This window comes from Chlorocebus sabaeus, chromosome 22 (assembly GCF_047675955.1).
Source record: "Chlorocebus sabaeus isolate Y175 chromosome 22, mChlSab1.0.hap1, whole genome shotgun sequence".
Classification (NCBI taxonomy): Eukaryota; Metazoa; Chordata; class Mammalia; order Primates; family Cercopithecidae; genus Chlorocebus; species Chlorocebus sabaeus.
In genome coordinates, this window is record NC_132925.1 from 15,848,766 (window position 1) to 15,874,502 (window position 25,737).

General features: G+C 33.8%; 1 pseudogene; it reads right to left on the reverse strand.

The window, feature by feature from the left end:
• Positions 1-279: 279 nt before the first annotated feature.
• On the reverse strand, positions 280-24,722 carry LOC119625710 (bifunctional methylenetetrahydrofolate dehydrogenase/cyclohydrolase, mitochondrial pseudogene; annotated as a pseudogene).
• Between the last annotated feature and the right edge of the window lie 1,015 nt (positions 24,723-25,737).

Consider the following 25,737-nt stretch of genomic DNA (forward strand, 5'->3'; position numbering starts at 1 on the left):
ACCCAGAAGTTTTTGTACCTAAAATGAGTATCAACTCTTATCGGAACAGGATTTGGGAAAGGCAGTCCTAGTGAAGGCAAACATGTAACCGAGGTGGTTTGACAGAGTTAAGTGTCCATCTCAATATGACAAACGTCTCCCAAGCTCATCACTGGGTTAATGGCTGCTCTTGGCTAGATACACGCCCCTGCATACTGGAATGACCCCTGGTGAGGTACTGCAGAGCTCTGTGCACAAACACCCTCCAATTTAAGCTTTCAATAAATACAAAGCATCATTTTAAACCATTTCAGTAGAATAAATAAAATGTATTGTCTTTCTATTGGCCTGCTTTGCTTCTTGAGCTGGCTTGGAGTGCTCTTCTTGACATAGAAGACACAACAATTCATTAGTGGCTACTCCCAGCTCTTTAGACGTCAGCACTTCCTGTTCTTCCATCCTCAGCACTTTTTTGCAGCAATAATGGTATTCTTCATTAGCATCGCCACCGTCATGGTGCCAACACCTCCAGGAGGTGGCATGATGTAACAGGCTTTTTATCTGACTCCTTCAAAATTCGCATCTCCAACCAATTTGGGGTTTGGCAGTTATGGGATCTTGAACTCTGGTTATTCCCACATCAATAACTGCTGCTCTTTCCTTGATTATATCTATTGTGAACAGGCTTGGAATGCCTGCAGCGGATGTTACACTATCTGCAAAAATTTTATGTTTCTTCAACTGCTGTTTGGGAGAGTATCCAGGAGATATTATAACAGTGGCATCATCTCTGGGACGTTCATGTGCCCCATCTATGTGCAGTGGCATTACAATGGGCATTCTAACAATTTTTGGCCTTCCAGCCACAACCACAATCTTCTCTAGGATTGGAATGTCAGTTCGCTTAATTGTTTCCCGCACATCCCATCGGGTAGCCAGTCACATGGAATACTGGTCTAAACACTTTAGTCCTACATTCATTACAGGAAAGTCATCAACATCCTTGTCTGGAGAAAAAGCATTGCAGATCTTTCTCTCATCAGTGTGCCCTGCAAGAGGCAACTGAACAAGGTGGCCATCTAATTATCAACATTACTCAGTTTATTTATTAAATTCAACAGTTCTTCCTCAGAAACTGAAGCTGGTTTCACAATTGTCTCACTGGTGATTCCAAAGTGCCGCGCGGTGGAAGGTGCAAGAGCGCAGGCGGCAGCTCTGCGGGGGACAGAGCAGTTGGGCAGCCAGCACAGACACGAGGGAAGTCATAGCCATAGCCTGCGCCTGGAAGGAGGAAATTTAACTTAGAAGCAAATGTGTAACATTTCCAAAATTACCACTTCCCAAATTAAATCAATCTACTAACTGTGTCAACTCAGTAGTATTAGCATTAAATTTAAATAGGCATTTGATAAATTAAAATAAACTCCGTTTATTAATATCAGCAAAGCATTCCTCAAAATTTTCTCAGAAAAAGAGTAGCTTTGCAGCCAATTTACATGACACTGTCAATTGCAGTAAACACCTTCTGCATATTTATCCTGTTAGAGAAATGTTATTATAGAGTTGTATTATGAAAAATTTCACTTTCTGCATATATTTCAGTACAGAAATGTACTAAATTTAGCTTCATATATATTATGATATTGGTGAGAAAGTATAAATCACTTGAATTTCAGGGAGGTCTTAACTATCGAATGCATGCATTTCTCTTGTTTCAAGAAAATAATTGGAATTTACCGTACAGAAAATCTGTGTGAAACTCTTTTTTGCCATTCAAACAACAATCATTGGTAGAGAACACAGTATCATTAAGTTAATTGGCTGGGTACGGTGGCTCAAGCATGTAATCCCAGCACTTTGAGAGGCCGAGAAGGACGGATCACTTGAGGCCAGGAGTTCGAGGCCAGCCTGGCCAATATGGTGAAACCCCATCTCTACAAATACAAATACAACAATTAGCCAGGCATGGTGGTGCATGCCTGTAATCCTAACTACTATGGTGGCTGAGGCAAGAGAATCACTTAAACTGGGAGGCAGAGTTTGCAGTGAGTTGAGATCACCCCACTGCACTCCAACCTGGGTGACAGAGTGAGACTCTGTCTGAAAAAGAACCCAAAAACTGTTAGTTGACTACCTTCTTTTTCTTTCAAGATTTGCAAAACCTGGTGATGATTTACACATTTGCATGCACATATTAAATGGTTTTAACAACTAAACATCAATAAAACTTTTCATTAAGTTTGCTTCAGAAAACGTATAGATATTTTCAATGTGTTTCTAACAGTAGAACAAAATGTGAAGAGGAACGCAGTCTGTTTTAGAATTCTAATTAACCCCAAATTTTGTCTAGTTGAAACTGAGGCACCACCCATTGTGATAGAAAATAACATCCTTATGCTTAGCAGATTCTCTTCTTTGACATATGTTAATGACATTTAATTTATGACAAAAGTTGAATATAATTTATGACAAAAGTTGAATAATTTAAGCCACAAATTGACAGCATTTCCTTGCAAAAATGGAGATAAAACATAACCAATGTATTAATTGAAGAGTGCTTTTTATTTTCTGTTTATTTTAGGCTAAAGAAAAATACTTACATTATTTCAATATTTGAATCAATTGATTATTGATATTAGTAGAAAGATCTTGTATACTGTAGACAATTGTTTGATAACTTATTGAGATCTTTTGCTTTGTAAAATATTCCTGATAAGTTTTTGAAAAGTTTGAAAAGTTTTCCATACCTGAAATAACAACTTGTTTTAGGTATAATAATTTATTTAACCACCACTTCACCTAAAACCTTACACACAGAGCCTGGGTGTACTTTTATTTAAACAGTATTTAAAAATAAATTAAAAATAATTTTGTGCATGAAACAAAGTTGCCTACATTAAAACATCAGAAAGCAAAAGTGTGTATCTCATCTACCAATCTGGATCACCTGTGCTTATTTGACAACCCCGTCATTCCTGACAGAATTTTTATGCTATGGATAAGCAATTATTTTCTTATGCATATTCAGACATAAGTACTTAACAGTAAGAAATATGACTTGTCATTAATACAGTGAAAAGATAACGTGTCCGATGTGGAATTTTCCACTTGTGGTGTTATATTGGCACTCAAAAACTTCAGATTTTGGAGAATTTCAGATTTCACATTTTTTTATTAAGGATGCTCAATCTGTACTAGCTTCTGTATCTCCACTCAATTCCATAGGAGAAGTAGTTTGTTTTAAATTTATAAATATGACCATACATTTTTACTTCAATGAGAAAAATAATTTAATTTGAAGGAAAATAAGTATAAAAAACACTTTAAAATAATTAGTACTTACAATTACATTATCAAAATCTGAGAGTTTACATAGTATCACTCTAATTCGCTATGTGAAATGTTCAAATAAGTGCATTACAACATTAAATCATTGTATTGAAAAGATTCATTTAAACTGAAATGATACAATGACATTTTCTAGAAGAAAATTTATGTGTAATAGCAGAAACTACTTATGCATCTGCCACATGGACGACAACTATAAAATCTGGTAGAATGCAGTGATCAAAGTGAAATGTACCTATACCAAACCAATAAACTTGTGTTTAATCAAAAACTTATTTTACACAGCTTGTTTTCAAATTTAAATAGTCAATTCAAATAATATAAATGAAAATTCCATCGAACTGGCTACGTTTCATGTGCTCAATATCAACATACACCTAGTGACTACTGAATTGAACAACACAGCTTTAGAGTAATGGATACACATAAGTAGACATGCAGAATATCGCTTTATGAATTAAATAAAGATGATTGCCAAGTTATGTTGCCCTACTCACTAGAGTCACCTTTTAAATTATTTTCCTTTGTTTTATAATCAAATTCAATTATTTTCACATGTTTGATATCAGACTCACTCTTTGCTTAGTCACCTTTAGAGATGATAAAGTATATATACTGGTATATGTTCTAAAACTCCATTGACACAAAGCACATCAAAATGCACAGAAAAATTCTTTGGAGACCGATGCACCAAAAGATGGGTTTATTATTTTGGAAAATCCAGTCAAAGCTTGGATTTGGAATTGATCTTGAAAGTAAATCCAAAGCTAGGTATGTGAGTCATGTAAGATGACACTATAGTCATTACACTGGCTAAAGAGGTCACATTAATTTCTTTCCAAAATGTAATATCTTATATATAAAACCAACTGTAAATATTGAGAGTTAGTACCTAGAAAATACAAATGTAGTTGCTAAAGCCAGGTGGCTTATTCTAGGAAATCAACTTAATAAAGTGACAATTATATTATTAAAACCTTAAGAGCTTTCCAAGAGAACAAGTCAGTAACAAAGACTGAAAATGCAAAAACAGTTCCCTGATCATTTTTGTAGAAGTGAAATATTGAGAAACTTTATAGTTCAATACAAATAATATGTGAACATCTTAATTATTTTATATAGTCTATGTGTTCTCAATACTAAATATTAGTTCAAATTTTAAGACACAAACAGAGGATTTTAATAGAACAGTTAGGTGCCTTCCCATTGAATTGCTTCTCTGTATTTGTAGATTTTAAATAGTAGACTGATGGCAGAGAGGCGGAAAAAAGTGTTCTGCTTGCCTCACTTTATGATAAAAACAGTTCATAAAATTTACTTGTTTAAACCAATAAAAGCCAAGTAGTTTGGATAGTTGCAAGAAGCAAAGTCCTCTCTTAGTAAATACTTGAACGGTAGTCTTCAACTTCATCTAGTTTGTATGTTTTCACTTCTATTCACACAATGATTACCTGATAAGGCTGTATTTAGGAAATATACTGCACTCTTTAAGGGAAAATTCACATTTATTAAAAGTATCCATTCGATTAAAGATCTTACATGCTATGTAACAGGCTGTAATTTTGCATTTGCAACACAGAATTTCCACTCTAACGATGTTCCAAAACTATTCCACCACGGCCACCCTGCAACCATTCCCTCAGTCTACACTCCTTTCCATTCCTGGAGTTTCAATCTTTTCTTTATAAAACAAATTGTTTAAAAATTGCCTGGAAAATTTGATATAAATGACTTTGTGGTACTGGTAAGTTCTATATATAAGAGCTCATGAAAGGCCTTGGATATAAAAATATCCAAATGAGTATGAAAGTACGGAGGGACTGCAGCATCTCATACTTTTGTATAAAACAAACTTTTTGAAAGAGAGCTTAACTTTTATATGTCTCACAAACTGTGGATAGGTGTTAACAAGAATATATTATTTTCAAAATTTGCAATAGTATAAAAGAGATGAATTTAAAAAGTCAAGGATGGCACTAGGTAGATAAGTAACCCAGATACAATAGGAAAGAATGAGACAAAATGTGAAAACAAGAACACTTACTAAGCTATTCAATTATGTAAATGAAAAAAAGAATGTGTAAGGCTCCCATTTTTCTGATATAGATGAGAGGCAGTAAAACTAAAAACATACAGAAGAAGAATTTTAATTGTATTGTACAACTTGTTCATTTTAGTTACTTCCAATAAAATATTGGTTAGAAAAAAGCATTATTTCTAAATAAAAATCATGTGTGCTACAGAAAACTCTTTAAAACAATAATATACAGTTAATTAAAATTAGGAAAATGCACAGCCTTAGTCTTATATACATAGTATAAGTGTACAATATAAATATTGGTGAGGCTTCACTACTGAACAAGTATATGTAAATATATGAATTCTACAAAGTATCTTAGTAAGTATATATATTTGAAATATGTTGTTAATATCAAGTTTCTAGAAATGAATTGCCTAAAAGGGACAATGCATTTAGAGACCATTAAAAGAATATATAGCAAACTATATATGGCAACTAAACTTATTTTAATTATGAGATATTATTCTTACAAAGACTAAAAATTCCATAGCTGGACTAGAAGAGGTAAAGATAAAATTGGAAGAAAAATATTAGTGTTGGCAGATGTCAAATAACTGCATTTATTCAACCAGAACTGATCATAATTTAGAGTGAAATGATCAATTATTGGAGTAAAATGCATTTTGTTTGCAAGAGGAATAGAGATCATTCTACATATTTGTCAAAATGTCAAAGTGTTTTTGAGAAAGTAACTGTAGCATTAAAAAACTTCATGGAATGTAGAAATTAATGTATGTGACATAATTTTCTGCTTTCTATCCATTGACTGCTGCTTGGCATGAGTGATGGCTAATGGATTAATCATAACCATGAATTTAGGACAAAATCAAGTTTAATGGGCAAGATGACTTTCCTGGGTGTTTAAATCCCAAAACTGCATGCTTTGAAAAAAACAAAGTAGAACTTATTAACGAAACAATTCTGTTGCACAATTTGAAGAGGCTGTATATTTGGTATCATTTTTCTATAGATTACAATAAGCATAGGTAGACTACAATAAGAAATATATTATATATATGATACATATACACAAATGCACATACATACATATGGGGGAGCTTATAAAAGAAGATACGCTTTTATGCTTTCTCTATTTTTCACAGCAGATATTCCACTCTTAATATTTCTAATCCTTTTTCCACACTGTTAACCGAGAGGTATGACTTATACAAGCCTGACCGTGTCTGTTCTACCAATGATATCACACTGCTTTTATGATAGAATCAAAACGCCTCCGTACCGTTTGCTCAGTTTATGATTTTAGGCTAAATGGATTATTTTTCACTTTACACTTATTACTTCAGTTATGCTGTTTATATTGGTCATACTGTTTCAGTTTATCTGATATTTTCTCGTTATCATAGGCATTTACTAGCTCTTTCTTCTTGAAAGAGAGAGAAGGTAAAGCCATTTTCTCTCCCGTCCTTCAACATTCCTGATCAATACCTAAACTTGTTCTACTTTTTATTTCCCTGTAGGGAGGTTCCTGATCACCACCCTAGACGTGGTTTCTCTCCCATATGGGATGGTAACAGTGTTTGCTTCTTCCATTAAATATATTTTTTCTGCTTAATCCTCTACATTTTATGCTTTATGATTTGATAGCCATTGTATTTCCCAAAGAAGCACAGTGCTTATTTTCAATAAATGCTTATGTAACAAATATTGAATTAAAAAATCACAATCCTAGAAGTCTCAGAAATGTCTACTTAGTTCTGGGGATTTACTATAAAACTATGGATAAGTAAAATAAAGCACAGCTAGATATTTTGAGTGGTAAGGAAATGAATTTAGATATATAAAACTACATTGTTTTAGGGATAACAGTAACATCTTTGTAGTCTATGAATCTTATGTTTTCCCAGTAATGATACCACTCAATTTTGAACACATGACCTTTACTATGTGTTTTTATTCTGCTGACATCTTTTATTTCTTTTTATGTGCAATTGTAGCAGAAGGTATTTAAAGAAATACCAAAAAAGGAGAAGATATGTAAATTTTAGTAAATGCAACATATCTGAAACAAAGCTAATAATATGAAAAGAGACCATTTGAGACACAGCAGGCTAATATTTCTTTATTAATTCAAATTCTATGTTATCACCATTATTAGGTGTCTTTAAAAGTGAAAGTATGGATAGATAGGTAGATCAATTAATAAGTTTACATTTATGTGGACTGTAGGTCCATTGACTCTTAAAAATTTCAATGTGTAAAAATAAAAATTTAGATGGTAATTTAAGTATAGTTCAATTGAAAACTATTAATGCTAAAAATGTAAACCTAGAATAAAATTAAAAGAATAGTAGATCATGCTACATCTTTTTCTCAACTTTTATTTGTTATTGTATTAAATTATACAATTAAAATAGAAATTATTTCCATAGGACTGTTAACTTTATGTACAATCTGTTCAAGTAGTTTTTCAGCCAGTAATATGAAGCTGACAAATCTACTTGCTTAAGAAAATCCAGAAAATCAAAACCAAAGATATAACACACACACAAAACATCATTTTATTGTGAGGGGTAAATAAGAGTTGCATAAAGATTTACGTATATTAATAACTCATTTAACAATGACTGATTAAATTAGTTAAAGATGTATACATATGTTGCTGGCTAGAGATGTTGAATCCAGTGAAGAAAACTAATTGAAATTGTTAATTTTATTCTACCAAGAACTTACGTTTTTCATAAGAAGCTAGAGTTGAATTTCTTTCTTTTTTTTTTTTGTTTTGTTGAGACAGAGTCTCACTCTGTTGCCAGACTGGAGTGCAGTGGTTCGATCTCGGCTCACTGCAACCTCTGCCTCACTGCAACCTCTGCCTCACCAGTTCAAGCAATTCTCCCGCCCCAGCCTCCTGAGTAGCTGCGACTACAGGCACGGGCCACCAAGCCCAGCTAATTTTTGTATTTTTAGTAAAGATGAGGTTTCACCATGTTGGCCAGGATTGTCTCGATCTCTTGACCTCATGATCCGCCTGCCTTGGCCTCCCAAAGTGCTGGGATTTCAGGCGGGAGCCACTGCACCAGGCCTGGAGTTAAATTGCTAAGGAAAATAATTCAAAGAGCATTTAGATAAGTATGGATTTTTTATAAGAGTTTAGTGGTTTAAGTTAGTTAGCTAATAGAAATGTTTACCACTGAAAAATTCTTAAGTTTAAGAAAAACTGTAAATACATTCATTGTAGAATATTCCTTATGTTCCAGGATCTATAAAAATGTAATGTAATTATTACTAGAATGCCAACATAGGATTGTTTGGGAAGTCAAATATGAAGTAGTCTGAAATTATCTTAAATTTCATATGAATAAATGAATACTAGGTAGATAATAATCTTTTGCAAAGATAAATAATAATGGGTGATGAGATTTCCTAGTATCAGAAAAATGTATAATGCTATACTAATTTAATAAATGTCATGTTGGTACAGATACAGAAAAAAAAAAAAATCTGTGGAACCAAATAAAGAGTTTGTACTTAGATCCCAGTTTATATTTATAGTTATCAGAATAGAGCTATGACTAAAGTAGTTACCTTCTATGAGAAAAGTAAAGATAAGGTACTAAAGAGTACTTTATATAAGAGGATATTTATCTGTAAGAAAATAAAGAAGTTTATAGTATTTTATATCTTATAAAATAAATAGACACAAAACTTAATATTAAAATAATAAAACACCTTGAAGAAAAATATGAACTCTATATGTAGCATTTTCACTCAGTGTGCTTCAGAATTTACAACACCAACAAAACATTTACTTAGCAAAGAATATCAAATAATAAGCAAATACATGACAGATCTGAAATATATAAATAAGGCAGAAGAAAGATTAAAGAGTCCATTTCTATAGTAATACAGATATCTCTTACAAACTGAGAAAAAATAAAACAACAGGTAGGATTTTAATTGATAACTCACAAAAGAGCAACCCAAATTATCAAGAAATGAGATGATAAAATATATTATGAAAATATAAATTAAATACAACAAGGTAGACTCTCTTCCTTTCAGATTCATTAAAAAATTTAAAATATACAAGAGTTACAAAATCTTCTGGTGGTTGGGATGTAGAGAAAATGACACATTGGTCTTAAAAATATGAAATATTACATCCTTTTGTTCATTTATTCAAAAAATACAAATTGAGCTTAATAAAATATAGGCACACATCTAGGCATTTTGAATACATTGTTGAACCATAAAAAATTCTACGCACCCTTCTAGATACTTGGGACATATTACTGGATGGCAACAAAGCTCTCTGCAGAACTTGTGTTCTAGTACAGTCTCTAAACTCAAATAAACACGTGCATTTCAACACAGAAATTCAAAACCTGATATTATAACCCATAAAAACAAAGGCATCACTTACTGACATTTAAACATTTTAGTATATAATTTTGTAATGGGGAAATCACCTTAAAACCAAGCGAATGCTCAGTCTTCAATAAAGGACTAATTATGTATATTCTAGAAAATATTATACCGTCATTAAAAAAGGTGTAAGAGCTACCTCAGAAGACTTGGAATAATTTATAGAAATTATCTCTGAAAAAAATAGCACAATGCAAAAAACAGTTTGTTTTTGTAAAACTTAAAATTGTGACGTATATATGGGTGTACATCAATATAAACTTCTACAGATATATGTCAATAAGATATTATGGTGGATTCTACTGTTATCCTATATTGCCTGGGGAAACAGGGAAGCAGAGTGGCCAGAAGTAAATACACAAAATCAAAACAAAAATAATAAGCTAAACAAGTAAGTTTGCGCTTATGTAATATATACATGCTTTTTCCACATAAAAGAAGCTCTTTGTGACAGACATTCTTTATAAATTTTTATCATTTCATGGGATCATGCTACCAAATTCCATTCAGTCTTCACCCATATTCTCCCAGAGTCACACCATTATTATCCTCATTTGGCAAATGAGGACATGAAGGTTAGAACACTCCCTTCATTTGTCCAAGTTCACACAGCTAGTAAGTGGTGGGACTGAAAATTAGAGCAGCCTACTGTAGTCTACTGCCTTCCCAATGCATTAATATTTCAAAATATAGCATAACTTGGTAAATACTAAGGGTAAAATGACTTTACGACAATACTGAATAGGAGTTTTATTTTTTTCTTAAAGAAAATGCAATTCTGTCTCTGAAATAAGTTAAATGTCTGCTTTGCAATTTTATCTCAATTTCATTAAAAGGTCATAGCTGAGCGATACATTCTGTAGTAAGAGTATGCCAAAAAATTGCTTGTGATTATTTATGCAGAATCAGTGTACTTTGTATAATTGGTGAAACGACCAATTTTATTGCTTTTACTGTTGTCTCTGTGTTATTAATTTTATTCCTAGTGATGCCATTTTGGAGGAGCCATATATGCTCACAGCTATTATTGATTATGACAGCAAGTCTTTTACCTTTGAGAAACCTAAAGGTGTTGATCTTTACAACACTGTCACTGTCTTTTAACTATGATTTTTTTTTTCTAGTCCTATTTGTTACCATGAAACGCTAGTGTATTTAACATTTTGTCGGGCATTGCATTACCCAAGGGAGAGCTAGTCACGCAATGACTTCAGATTGAATGTGTGCTTTTCTTAGAAGGTAAGTCTCCTTGAATTGTGATGACAGAAGATTTAAAGCTGCTTAATTTACTAACAAATAATTTATGTGATGTTTAACTTGTGACTGAGATATCACTTTAGATGTAATAAGTCCCATCTTTATGTAATTTGACTAAACATAAAATTCTTCAGAAATATGTATCCATTTAGAAGAGTAATATATGATTATCTATTTAGAAGAGTAATATATGATTCTCATATCATGAAGACTTTTAAGAATAGAAGAAGTTTCTATTTGCTTTTTATAGGAGGTAGGTACCTAACAATATGATTTCAAAAAGCCAGTATCATATATTTGCTAATATTTCACTAGAAAGCAAGATCTATCAGAATAAGTAAAATAAATTAATTAATTAATTAAACTGTTTCCATGAGATACTGGAACATACAAAAGTGTCATAGCCATAATGTTCAAGCACAACTAACAATATTTTTTGTATATGTCAGTAAGTTAAATACAAATATAAAGTTATCAGTTATATTTTAAGAAAACTTGCAGTAATAGTTTTCAATATATTTTTAATATCTTTGCATTTCATTTTGTTAACCTAATAGAATTTTGAGAACATATATAATTCATTGAAGTTTTATCTCTACGGTATGTTTGGCAACTTATAAAAATTATTGTAATTTGTATGTGCTTTCCCCATGGAGCATCTGGTTAATTATCTGTCACTAATTGACATTTAAGTGATATTTACTCTTACTTTAGTTGCTGCTCTTCTAAAAGTCATCTGTCAAAAATAACCTTAAAAATTACTAAACATCTGAAAACCAACTTCAAGTTTTTCCATTTGTAAAGAATAATTGTATTCATTTCTCCATGTTACAATATTCAGAGAAGACTAAATATGAAGCACTTTCTGACCTATAGATAACAGATAACAAAATGTTTAGCAAAGTATTCTTATGTGTCCATTTTTATACAAATGTATATATTTTAAGGCAATGCTATTAGGAGTCCAGAAAATACCTGGGTTAATGAGTTTGTTTTGTGAACACTTTTTGTGGTGTTTCTGAACAGAATACCATAGACTGAGTAATTTATTAAGAAAGGAAACTTACTGCTCATGGTTCTAAAAGATAGGCAGCCCGGTATCCAGGTGCCAGGATCTGGCAGGAATCCTTATGCTGCATCATCCCATGTTAAGAGTTAAGAGGGTAAAATAATGAGAGAAACAGACAAAAGGGGAACCCAACTCATTTTTAAAAATCAGGAACACATTGCCACAACAATGGCATTATTACATTCATGAAGGCAGAGCCCTCATGACCAAATGACTTTGTAAAAGGTCTCTGCTGTCAACACTCTTGCACTGTAGATTAAGTTTCCACCACATAAACTTTGGGGGACTTATTCAAACCACAGCATTCCACCCTTGGCCCTGGAAATTTATGTCCTTCTCACATGCAAAATACATTCATTCCAGTCCAATAACCCCAAATTCTGAATTTATTAAAGCATTCACTCAAAACACTCCAAGTCCAGAGTCTCCTCTAAATCAGATGTGGGTGAGTCTCAAAGCACAATTCATCCTGAGGCAAATTTTCCTCCAGAGGTGAGCCTGTGACATCAAAGTAAGCCATCTACTCCCAAAATACAATGGTGTAACAGGCATAGGATCGACATTCCTATTCCAAAAAGGAGAAATAATTCAGAAGAAAGGAGTAACAGATTCCAAGTAAGTACTAAACACAGCAATGCACACAACATTAAATTGTAAAGTTCCACAAAAACATTTCCTAACTCCATGTTCCTCCTCCGGGACGTGCTGGACTGGGGGTGGGCCTTCAAAGTCTCAGGCAGCCACACTTATATGTCTTTGTTGGACACAGGCTACACCACAAATCTCACAGGTTGGAATCTCATGCTTGCAACTCTCCCAGGCTGGAGTTTTATGCTGATAGCTCTACAGTTCTAGAGTTTATGTAATATCCCTGACCCCACAGTTCTTCTGAGCATTGCCCTAGTGAGGGCTCTCTGTGGTGGCTCTGTTCCTGCATCAAGTTTCTGCCCTGCCTGGACCCCAAGGCTGTCCAATACATCCTTTGAAATCCAGGTGGAGTCCACCACAGCCCTACAGCTTGTGTGCTCTGTGTGTCTGCAGAGTCAGCACCATATGGATGCTGCCAAGGCTTACTGTTTGTGCCCTCCAGTGTGGGGAGCCAAGCTGCAATAGGCCCTCTTGAGCTATGGTCGTGGCAGGGGCTGAGACGTGCTCCACCACAATGTTTGAAGCAGCACAGGACGGTGAATACTGAGGTTCCACAGGCTCCTCTCTGAAAACTGCCTTCAAGGTTCTGCTCTGGACCAGCAATGGAAGGGGCAGCCTAATATCTCTGAAATGCCTTGCGTGTTTTACCTCCTTGTCCTGATTAATACTGCCTGGCTCCCTTCTTCCCAATCATAATCTTTTTAGCAAAGGTTAGTCACTTGGCCACACCCTTGGTTTCCTCTCCTAAACCTGCCTTTTCATTCTTTACATGACTAGCCTAAATATTTTCAAAATTTTTACTTTCTGCTTCCTATTTAATTATAAATTCCATCTTTAGATCATTCCTGTTCTCTCCTTTTATGGTAAATGGCCTAAAGAAGCCATGTGCCACCTTCTACCCTGTGCTGCTTAGATATTTCTTCTTCTACAAGATAATTTAGCTCGGCACTCCTAAGTTCTGCCTTGCATAAGACCCTAGGTCAGAAACACAATTCTGACAAGTTCTTTGCAACTGTGTAACAAGGATGGCCTCTGCTCTAGCTTCCAGTGTCTTGTTTCTCAATTTCATTTGAGACCTCCTCAGACTGGCCTTTAGTGTCCATATTTCTACCAACACTCTCATTTCAACCATTTAAGTAACCTCTAGAAAAGTTCAGTTTCCCTGCAGTTCTTCTCTCCTTCTGGGCCCTCACCAGAAATGCCTTTAACTCTCAATTCACAGCAATTTAAGTTTTTTAAGGCTGCTTATCCAAATTCTTCCAGTCTGTACCCAATACCCAGTTCCAAAGGTGCTTCGACATTTTTGGGTATTTGTTATAGCGATAAATCCACTTCTGGTACTAATTTTCTGCCTTAGTCCATTTTGTGTTGCTAAAACAGAATATCATAGACTGAGTAATTTATAGAAAAAATTATTTTTCACAATTCTGGAGGCTTGGCAGTCTAATATCACACTACCAGCATCTGTTGAGGTCTTCTTGTTGCTTTATCCTATGGTGGAAGTTGAGAGTGTGAGAGAGGGCAAGAAAGAGAGAGACAAAAGGGTCTGAACTTAGCTTTTTATCAGGAATCCACTCTCACAATAGCTAAATCACAGTTGCAATAATGGTCTTAATCCATTCACGAGGGCAGAACTCTCACGACCTAATCACCTCTTAAACACGCATTGGGCACACGTTTCTAACACACGAGCTTGGAGGGACACATTTAAACCATATAAATGTGTTGAGTCAAAAACATGCTCTTTTGTTTCTAAAAGGATCCATTTAGCCACGACTTAGCAACTAGCAGAAATACTGTGTAAGGGAATTCATTTCATTATGTGAACTCATGACCTCAATTTTCACAGGTAAATAGTAGAACAGTTTGACTAACCTTCTAAAGCCAATCCACTTATATTTGATGTGGCAATGCTTATTAGGAAATAATTCATGGGCAAAACAGGATAGCAGAACTATTTGTGTTTTCCCCTCCAGTGAAATGTGAAATGAATGACATTAAATAGCCCAAGACTGATTTTAGATAGAGGAAAAAATGTATGCGTTTAATAACAGTATTATGAAAAATTAGTCACATAATTGTTAGAGGACAGGATATATTATTATATGTACCTGAAAGATCATCAAGAACTACAGAAATAAATGCCATTTCTGTTTAAACACCATTCCATTTGTAGCAGTACAAGCAAATATTAAACCTGTACAAAATTATTATATGCAACTATAGTTAAATTTTTTTCAGGAATTATTACTTCAAAACACTTTCTAAGGTGGAATAATTTTAACTCAAAAACAGAATAATTTTGTACTTTGCCTTTTGTTTATTGTATATCATAGCATACTTGGCAAAATCTCTGCTAATTCTGTCATGTATACATTGACATTATGTGAAGCAAATGGTTTGGATTAAAGAGAAAATTCTTCTTTCATGCTGTGCTTAAAATAACTCAATTGGCTTGAAAACCATGTGGATCAAAACCAGCATGACTGAATGATTCAACCTGATACATCATAGTACTAAAAGCAGATTGAAACAAAAATATGCAGCTTATAAAATGCAAACATTATTTTAAAGTATGCAAAAATGCCAGTTCTTATAAACATCAGTTGGATACCAGAGATATTTAAAAATTTACCTTTAATGTTGGTGTCTAGTCTGTGCTTTCGATGCCTGCGCTTTTATAGTGATTACTAGATACTTTTAGAAAATGGGTGATTCAATTCAGTTTTCCATTAAAAGAAATAAAAAATACATCTTCATACAAATACATACCAAAATATTTTCAAATTTAATAACATTCTATTAGAGTTCTGTAGTTCAAGCTACTTTTATAATGTTTTATGTACAGATTTTTTCAATAAAAGTTTGTCAATGAAAAATCTTTTCACTTACTAAATCAAGAGATACTCTATACCTTGCTAAATATGGAAATGCAAATTGACATGTAGACTAATCAAAAATTTAAAGAGGAAAGTATAGTACTTTATTTTCAGATTTTGTAGCATTTCCAATAACATTATTTGACAAACCATGCTACTCTTATAATATCTTTGTTTTTTATAGCACATTTGTTAAGACTGGCATACTCAAATGTCTCCAGTTGGATCTGTAAACAAAAAGGAGTTTCATGATAAGACAGTTTCTTTGAGAACATCGGTGTTTCTTGGTCTAAGCTAAATGCTAAGTCAAAACAACATAAAGGGAATATTCACTCTTTTTATTATTATTACTATGACTGTTGTTACTTTTACCTAGAACAGTTGTGAAATTGAGAGACAGAACACAAAAGCTGTTAGAAAGAAATGGCTACGATTATTTCATGTAAAATGAGGAAAGGAAGAAATCGTTAGCTAGAAATATCAGGTATACAGTGGGGGCTGGGAAGTGCAGCCCCACCATGCAGTGAGCAGATGTTTGAAGCAGCACAGAATGGTGAATACTCACCATCGTTTTAAGGCAGAAGTAAGAGCTGAGAAATAAATGAAAAAGGAGACAATCAAATGTGTAATCAGATTGCCCCAAAGACAGAAATAAGTTATAGCTAAATATAAACCCAATTGCTCCTCATTAAAATAAATTATCGGGGAAAATGTTATTCCTAGTAATAGATTGCCTTGACAATTGAAGTTTACTTTTTCAGAAACTTTTTTGCCATTAGGACTTAAAACAAATTTAAAACAACCCTTGTTTCTAAAACATTGCATACATCTAACAGAATTGACCATTTCTTACCTTATCAGCTTGGAGTGCTCTAATTTGTTGTTGTTGTTGTTTTTTCAGTTCCAAAGTACCTTCTCCCCAAATGCGGTATGCCCAAGGATCCTTTGCTGTTGTCATTGTTTTGAGGGTGAACACACAGACTTTAGATACTTCTTGGTAACTAGATGTTGGGGGTAGACAATGGCAGCTCCAACCAAATAGTAACTTAGGTCAAGTGGTGAGGTCCTTGGTGAAATTTCCACCCACATGAAGTGGGGATATTTAGCAGACAAGGACTCTCAGCAACAGAAACACTCATAGTTTACTGTCTCAGTTTTATCCTTCTCACCAGATATATCAATATCTGAATATTGGAACAAATAACTCCATCTAATATAAAAGAAAAAGACAAAATCCAACCTGACTTTTTCTTTTCTTTTTTTTTTTTTTTTTTTTGACACTGAGTCTTGCTCTATCACCCAGGCTGGAGTGCAGTGGCCTGATCTCAGCTCACTGCAAGCTCCGCCTCCCAAGTTCAGCCATTCTCCTGTCTCAGCCTCCCCAGTAGCTGGGACTACAGGCACCTGCCACCATGCCTGGCTAATTTTTTTGTATTTTTAGTAGAGACAGGGTTTCATTGTATTAGCCAGGATGGTCTCGATCTCCTGACCTGGTGATCCACCCACCTTGGCCTCCCAAAGTGCTGGGATTACAGGCATGAGCCACCACGCCTGGCCTACCCTGACTTTTAATATACAAAGTATGTTGAGGGGTCATATTCTATTACACATCCTTACTTTTCTTTGTTTTTAAATATACAATTAGTATATTTCAGAATGTTAAATATAATTTAACATTTCCTTAATCCTAGGTCATATTATTGATAGGTTTTATTTCCTTTTTCTTGCTTTATTTTGTCAAATTCCTTTTATTTTCTTCTTATTAAACCAATATCTAGCATCACCCTTAAGAAGAAAACATTATGAGTAACATATTAGGTAATTAAAACATTAAAAATATGAAGGGTGTATATTACTACACTTAGCAGTTTCCTGGAAGTAGTGATTTACTTAATAAAGCTGGAAATAGTTATAAACATTTGTAGTTTTTAAAAAGTGGTGAACGTTAAAAAAAATAGAAGAAATCACGTTAAAATAAGTTAAAGCATAAAAATATTTTACAAACAGAATTTATTTAATATTAATATGTTGTTTATATATTCAATTTATAACAAATTAAAAGAGTTCCAGTCAATTTTTTTCTTATCCTAGAATCTAATATCTGACTTGAATAAGATAAGCAATTACATGTATTGGTTATTGCCAATCTTTAAAAAGTTATTGAAAAATTACTCTATGCACGACAATGCTAGGTACTGTAAATAGAGGGTTTATTTATTGTTTATTTATAATGTTTATTAAGCTGTTCACAAATTTAATTAACATCGTCACTGAAAGGATAATTGTGTCCTTACAAGTAATAGACCTGTATTCATTCTTGGAAAATGCTTCCAATATTATTTCAGATACCTAATTTTAAAATTGGAGTCTGTCAATTTAAAGTATTTATTTCCCTTATCCAACAACATCTTATGAGAAAACTCCATATAATGCAAACCTACTCTGGATAACCTTGGCAGATGTAGAATAAAACAGAATGTTTCCATGTGGCCAACATGATTGCCAGGAAGGTGAGAGGGTCAAGTTAGAATAAAAACAGAAGTCAAAGAAGGGTAGGTACTGAGGAAACCTACAAAGTCATGTCATTCCTAGCATGGCTATTCAGAGGGCCACAGGATTTTACTGGAGTAGGGTTAGCACTGCTTCGGTGTAATCCTTGCTGCGGCACAGCTGGACTCTCAATTTTGATATTATCATCATGGATAATTTTTAACTGTTTCATGTCAGGATGACTTCCTTTCCTCTGGGCTCCACATCTTCGCTCCTGGCATCAATGAGGGCTGAAGGTATATTTTCCATTGCCTCCCAATGTTGAATCAGTGATGTAAGCTCTTTCCATCAAAACATGAAATCAATTTCTCTATCCTTGATTTTGGTCTGTTTTGGGAATACATCATGAGAAGGAGGTGAGTCACCATAAATATTCCTAAGAATAAAAGTTATATAGGCTGATGTTCATTTAGTACATACTTTTCATGGATTGAAAATACAGAAAAAAAAAAAAAATGAAAGGGCGCAATGGATAAGGGGGAAAAAGATAAAGTAGAAGGAAGGCAGGAAAGAAATATCAATAATATGGCCGGGTGTGGTGGCTCAAGCCTGTAATTCCAGCACTTTGGGAGGCCAAAGCTGGTGGATCACCTGAGGTCGGGAGTTCGAGACCAGCCTGGCCAACACGGAGAAACCCTGTCTCTACTAAAATTCCAAAATTAGCCGGATGTGGTGGTGCATGCCTGTAATCCCAGCTACTCAGGAGACTGAGGCAGGAGAATCACTTGAACCTGGGAGGCAGAGGTTGCAGTGAGGCAAGATCGCACCATTGCACTCCAGCCTGGACAACAAGAGCGAAACTCCATCAAAACAAAGAAAGAACGAGAGAGAGGGAGGGAAGGAGGGAAGGAGGGAGGCAGGAAAGGCCCTAATTTTTGCAGCTTGGTAAAATTAAAATTGTGAAATAGTTTAGAGAATGGATTTTTTTAGATTTGAAATTGGCTTTTTAACACTTTTTCAACTTTTTTAAATGTAAACTCCATTTTTCTTCTTAAAACCTGAGGGAAATTCAACCATAAATGCCATACACCTTTTGGATAAAAATATACTAGAGTATTGATTGAGAATAGTAAAATTATGTGACAAGAATCAAAGTGTCATAGGCAGAAGTTACTCATCAGCTTCACCAGGGAAAGGATATTGTGTCAACCTGTTTCTTAATCTGATTAATAGCTTTTCTATAGATTGTAATTTATTATCCTCACACCTAATCATTATGCTCCAGTTGAAGTCAGCTGGGAAACACTAAGAGAATTTTAATATTTGTTTTCTAATTAGGATGATCATTTTCAATTAGCCTCTGCTTAAAACTCTTAAATAAAATATAGTTGCTGAAACCCTCAGACCTACCATTAAACAGAAACCTGTGGGCCTTTTATTGCGTCCCCTATATTTAGCTTTCCAAATTACTCATAATGCTTTCTTCTCTTCTGCTGGACATTTTATAAATTCTATTCACATACCCAAAGCTGTCAGCTGGGAATAAAAAACGGACTTTATCACTTGTTAGGGAGATCCCTTTCCAGTTAAACTTCCTAGTAGCCAATCAATTTGTCAGATCAGAGGACTATCTTTTGTGAGAGTTCCTCTGAACTAAAGCTGACAGGGTTAGGCCAGGGTCAGCTGTCTGATAAATCAAAGTGAAAGACAACTTAAAGCACTACAGTAGAAAGGGTTAGGGATCAGCACAGATGGCATTATCTGGGAGTTGACATTGATAAAAATCATATTTGTAAGAGTTAGCCTGCAGGACTTTTTTCCCCAACTCTTCTATTCCCTGTCCTCTCAAATGACATTCAGATTAATTAGAAAAGTTAGAAAAGAACAGGACTCATAAGCCATTTATCGACCAAGTGGTAAGATTTTTAAAAATTAAATCTTGATGGTCTTCAATAAAGCAGCTTAATAAAGAATAAGGGTTATCAATCTTTGCTGTAAGCTATCAAAACTAAGTGACCTTAAATTATATTGAAGTGATATACACTAACACAGTGACAGATACTTTATTGAAGGTATATGTTCCAATTCTGAGAACATTCAGATATTTATTTACTAAAAGTTTATGAATTTTATGAAGAAAAAATAACTTTTTCAAAATATATTTATCAGAAATAATCTTTTGCCCCTAAGGTAGAGTTCATAATTACATTCTTAACTTACACTTTAATTTCTGTAGAAAATCTTGCTATGTTTGAGTCTAAGAATTCCAAACAATGAAGCCAATAAATTAAAACAACTTACATTTCTAAGTTTTAAAGTCAATCATAAAAATCTTCCTAATTTATAGGTAATTTATATGCATGAGATAATACACAATGTATCTAATTGTTGTGCCAAGTTGTCTTAAAATAAAAGCGTGATGCATGGGTAATACCAAGTCTTTTTTTCCAGTACAATATCACAGTCATTCTGTGTGGCTCAAATGGAGAGGTAAAGGTATGCAGATCATCAATCATCTAAAACGTTACCACACACTTTACAAAAAAGAAGAATATATTACTAGCTGGGGATCTGAAAAATGTTAAAGTGAAGTGTTTTCCAAAAATATACCAAAAGAAATTCTGTCTCTACCTCTTCTGCCTTCATAAGAAGTCACCAAACCAAACAGGTTTTTGTTTTGTTTTGTTTTTGTTTTTGTTTTTGTTTTTGTTTTTTTGTTTCTCCTACTGCAAAAAAGTTTCTAAGGAAGGGAACTAATTTAGCAAATTACAAAAATTTACCTCTGTAAATAAAAATAAATAAAAATATTTATTCCCATAGGCTCCTGGACTTTTAATTTAGTGACCCTTGATTTTTATGTAAAATTGCAATAAATATTTCAGTATAATATAAACTTATACTTACTCTATAAGAAGAAAAGGCAATTTACTGAAACAGGACAGAAAGAGAAAAAATAAATTTAAAAGTTGAGAGTGTATAAGATATTTTACAGTATTCTGTGAATCACAAGAAGTTTTACCTATATAAATTATCTCCAGAATTAAACATAAGAATTTTATAAGTGCTATAGGTTTATGAGACTATAAGTGCTACAGGGTTTTTGAGATTCAATTTGTTACAAATGATTTTTTGATGAAATATTAGAAGAAATATTATTTCAGATAAATTTAAGAAAATGTGGAAAGCAAACATTCATTGCATAAACTTTCTTATAATAGTTTTACAAAGTTACATTTTGAACAAAATTCCACATCTAAAGCAATATATTAAATAAAACATATTAAATAGTTAAAGATGTAAAATAAAATTTAACCATGAATATTCATTCTTAAATAATTTATATTCTAAGATATTTGCTGTGTTCATATATTTCATATGTCCAGGGAATACAGAGGCAAAGTAGTTTCTTGCTTTCCCATGGATTGAAAAAATAAATCTAATAACATAGAGGAGTTTCCTTAAGGTAATTATGATAAAGCAAAATTGAAATTTAAAGTAGGAAAGACTGATATCAACATTTGGATACTTTTTGTAAATAATCCTGTTACTCAATCTTTAGTTCCTCTTTCTCCTCCTCCTTTTCTTGTTTACTTGGCACAACTTTTTAATTTATGAATTAGAGAAAACATTTACACTTTTTATGACAATGTAAACAATTTAATCTCCATAACTGGTAAATTAACTGAAAATAAAACCAAAAGATATTTTAGATGCTACAGTAAATATAGACATCTACTGTTTAAAAGGTGTTCTGCATTGTAACCAAAACATTTATTTTTGTTTTCAGAACTTTACAGTTTATTTGGCTCAAAAATGCACAATTTTGGGGTAAAAAGGGAAAGTAAGTTGAAAACAAATGACAGTGTCACTAATCAAAGTAAAATATATATAAAATCTGGAAGTACACACAATTTTTTATAAAAATATAATTCCTCAAAGGGCTTGATATTTATTCAGGCTTATTCATCAGCAGGTACCTGTAAGAAAAAGTCTATTAGGGTAGTGTTGACAAACAGGTATTCACTTATGTACTTACATAATATCCAGGAACTTGGAGTTGTTCCACCACAATGAAGAAAAGAAGTTTCAGAAGGTTTCTTGGATGAGAAGGAAGAGAGCAAGCAATTCCATCCAAGTGAGTTTGCTTCATCCATGACTGGGAGAGGGGAGAGGGAAAAGCCTATTTGTAGTTTGAGAATAGATTAGAATAAAGACTTTTCTTGAATGTCACCAAACACTAACTGATATGGTTTTCCAGGTTCCAAAACTATAAAATGTAGAGACCAATCCATGGTAAAATATGGCTCTTGAACTCAGGGGAAAAGAGAAACATGACATATCTGACCATAATTACTGAAAGGAAAGATACTCTAACATCAGATGAGGTAAATAAAAGAGGACAGAACACAAGACTGCTGTTCCTCAATGAAATATTTCCAAATGTTTCTTAAGACCCAATGAATCTTTCAGAGATAGCATTTCTGGACACATGAAGCTCATTAAAAGCAGAAGACAGAAATATGATAGCTGTAACTTTTATCGCTGGATTAGTCTATGGGTTGAGCCAAAAGCATCACCATGAAAACTGTCATTAAAGATATACTATCATGGCTTATATCAAAGACTATTTTTTTTCCCAAACAAATCAACTATCCCCATATGAATGGGGGGAGAGTTCTTACAAAATAACTCTGTCACTCCTTGGCATTTTTCTTCGATTATGAGTAAAATTGCAACTTAGAGTCAATTGCATTAATGCTATGAAATTGAATGTTTTAGGATCTATAACAACAACAACAAAAAAGGTAATTTCTCATTAATGAGGCTTCCCTAAATGTAGAAAAGTTGCGGAGCTCTTTTTCAAGATATTTTAAATCCCCTCCCACACTTAGAATAAAGGGAAGCACTTATCCAACATCCAGATCTCTTCTTGGCACATACATTGGAATAAAACATCAGCGTTGAATTGGGCTTTGATGAAAAATGGCATGGTTCTTCAAAGGAAGTAAAACAAAAAAGACATTTGACATCATTCATCAAAGAAGCCCAAAATGGCACAGATCAAAGCAACTGTGGTTCCAAACATCTCTAGACAGTTCTTCAGAAATGGGAGAAGCCTCCCGGATTTTCTTGATTAGTTCTTCATTTAGCATTCCAATTAAAATTAAAAGTGTCAAGTCACAATTATGTTCATTTCCGTGTGTGTTCCCATTCAAGATGTAAATGATGCAAAGAAACTCAAGTTGGAATCAAAGTTTTTGCAGACACTTCAGACCACATTGAGTTAGGTGAAGTTCCTTTTTCTCAAAGAAGATCATGGAGATTTTTTCGACAGCAGGAGTGACAGAGACACTACTCTAAACAATCTTCACCCTGTTTCTCAAGAGAAAAGGAACATTTTTTGAGATTTCAGTGCCAGCTTTTTCATTATTCATAAATTATTCACTAAATACTTACTTTTGAATGTTTCTTTCAGACAGAAATCTCTTACATGATCTGGATGTTTTTTCATCACCAGCAAGATTTTGTTCTGAGTTAATTGGAATCTTACTCTTTTAAAATAAATTATCACAATTAACTAGATGTCATTACTTATGACATAATGATATTCCACACACTGTGCATGTCAACAATGTTTTTTAATCAAATATACATATTTCATTATTACATTAATAGAATTTTTTCATTCTGTTCTTAAAACTGAGAATAGAAAATTATACTTTTGAATGTATAGAACTATAGATCACTACATCCTCTGGTACTTCAAACTATCCAGTTAAGTAAGGCATGGGGGCACACACTTGTAGTTCCAGCTACTCCAGAGTCTGAGGTGGGAGGATTACTTGAACCCAGGAGTTTGAGACCAATCTGGGAAATATAGCAAGACCTAGTCTCTAAAGTAATAATGAAAAAGGAATAAGAAAAATGCCCAGATCACAGACCTTTGGTCTTCACACAATGTATAAACAGACAGACTAGCATATCGCTTCATAGATTTTGGCTAAAGAAAATACCATTTGCTATGCTATTTGGTAAGACTTACTGGCTTTTATCAGCATTTTACAGTATACCTTCTGAATTTCCTGGCTCCTTTCTTCACATGCATTCAACGACCAGCCTCTGCCAACCATGAGGAATATTGAGCACGCTAGTGTTTTGAACGTTTCCATTCTCTAGCAGACTTGCTTCTTCCTCAGATGTGAAATGCTCTATATTCTTTTCAGTTACTGCTACATTAAATTTCTGGCACCTTTTGGGTTTTGTTTGTTTTATGTCAATAAATACCACAGAGGTTCCATAAAGGTAATTGTCATTGCAAATAATTTTTTTGACTGCATCCATGATGGTAACCTCTTGTCTACTTTATTTAGCCTCGTAGGAATATAGTGTATTTTGTCCATAACAATTATTATTGTGATTTGAAGAGAACAACAAAAAGACCCACATTTTTCTCACATTATTGATCATGCTGGTCTTTCACCCTAGTGTCAGCTTTGAAGACTGGTATGCATCGCAGCAGAATCATGCTAAGAATGAGACATAGACTCACCCGCTCTGCATTCCGCTCATCATCAAAGAAGCTCTTCATGACTATCACCACCTGCACAGGTCCCGGTCCGTGTGTGTGTGTGTGTGTGTGTGTGTGTATCTTGGTTCATAAAGATACTTCTAATATTTACTTATATTTAATTTACATAAATATTATATATTCATATTTTTATTTTTATGTATTCTATTTATAGAGAATAACCACAATTATAAAACAGTAAAACCACGGCTGGGGGCAGTGGCTCATGCCTGTAATCCCAGCACTTTGGGAGGCTGAGGTGGGCGAATCTCGAGGTCAGGAGCTTGAGACCAGCCTGGCCAACATAGTGAAACCCTGTCTTTACTAAAAATAAAAAAAAAAATTAGCTGAACGTGGTGGCGGGCGCCTGTAATTCCAGCTATTTGGAAGAGTGAGCCGAGATCGCACCACCGCATTCCAGCCCGGTTGACAGTGTGAGACTCCGTCTCAAAAAACAAACAAGCCAAAAAAAAAAAAAAAAAGGAAAACCACATTGTCAGAGCATACAGCACTTATATATTCTGTCTCTTTCTCTCTCTCTCTCTCTCTATATATATATAGATATAGATATAGATATAGATATATCAACTTTGCTTCAGTCTGCAAGTGACTGTATCTTTAAGAGTTATCAGTGTTTCTTAGGTCTCTAGTCACTTTGGTTTTGTGAAGCACATCCTTTAGTATATTTCTCAAGACCTAAGGAAAGCAATATTCTCTGCTTATTCTGCACTGATAATAACAGACTGTCTATGCACTTTTTCATTTTGGAAATAGACACTGTGAAGTACTGGAGAGAGGAGGAGGAGGTGTTTGGTTAAAAAAAAAAAAAAAAAAAAAGCGAAAAAACTACCTATCAGGTGTTTTGCTTACTGCCTGGGTAACAAGATTCGGATTGACAAACAATGTTCTCAACTGGAATCCAGTTTACCGTCTGTTTAGGCAGACTGCCTAAAATATTCACTATCTGATCCTGCATGAAGAAAGTTTGGCAATTCCTGGTCTAAAGTCCCAAGAGACTTTATTTTCTTTGTGATTA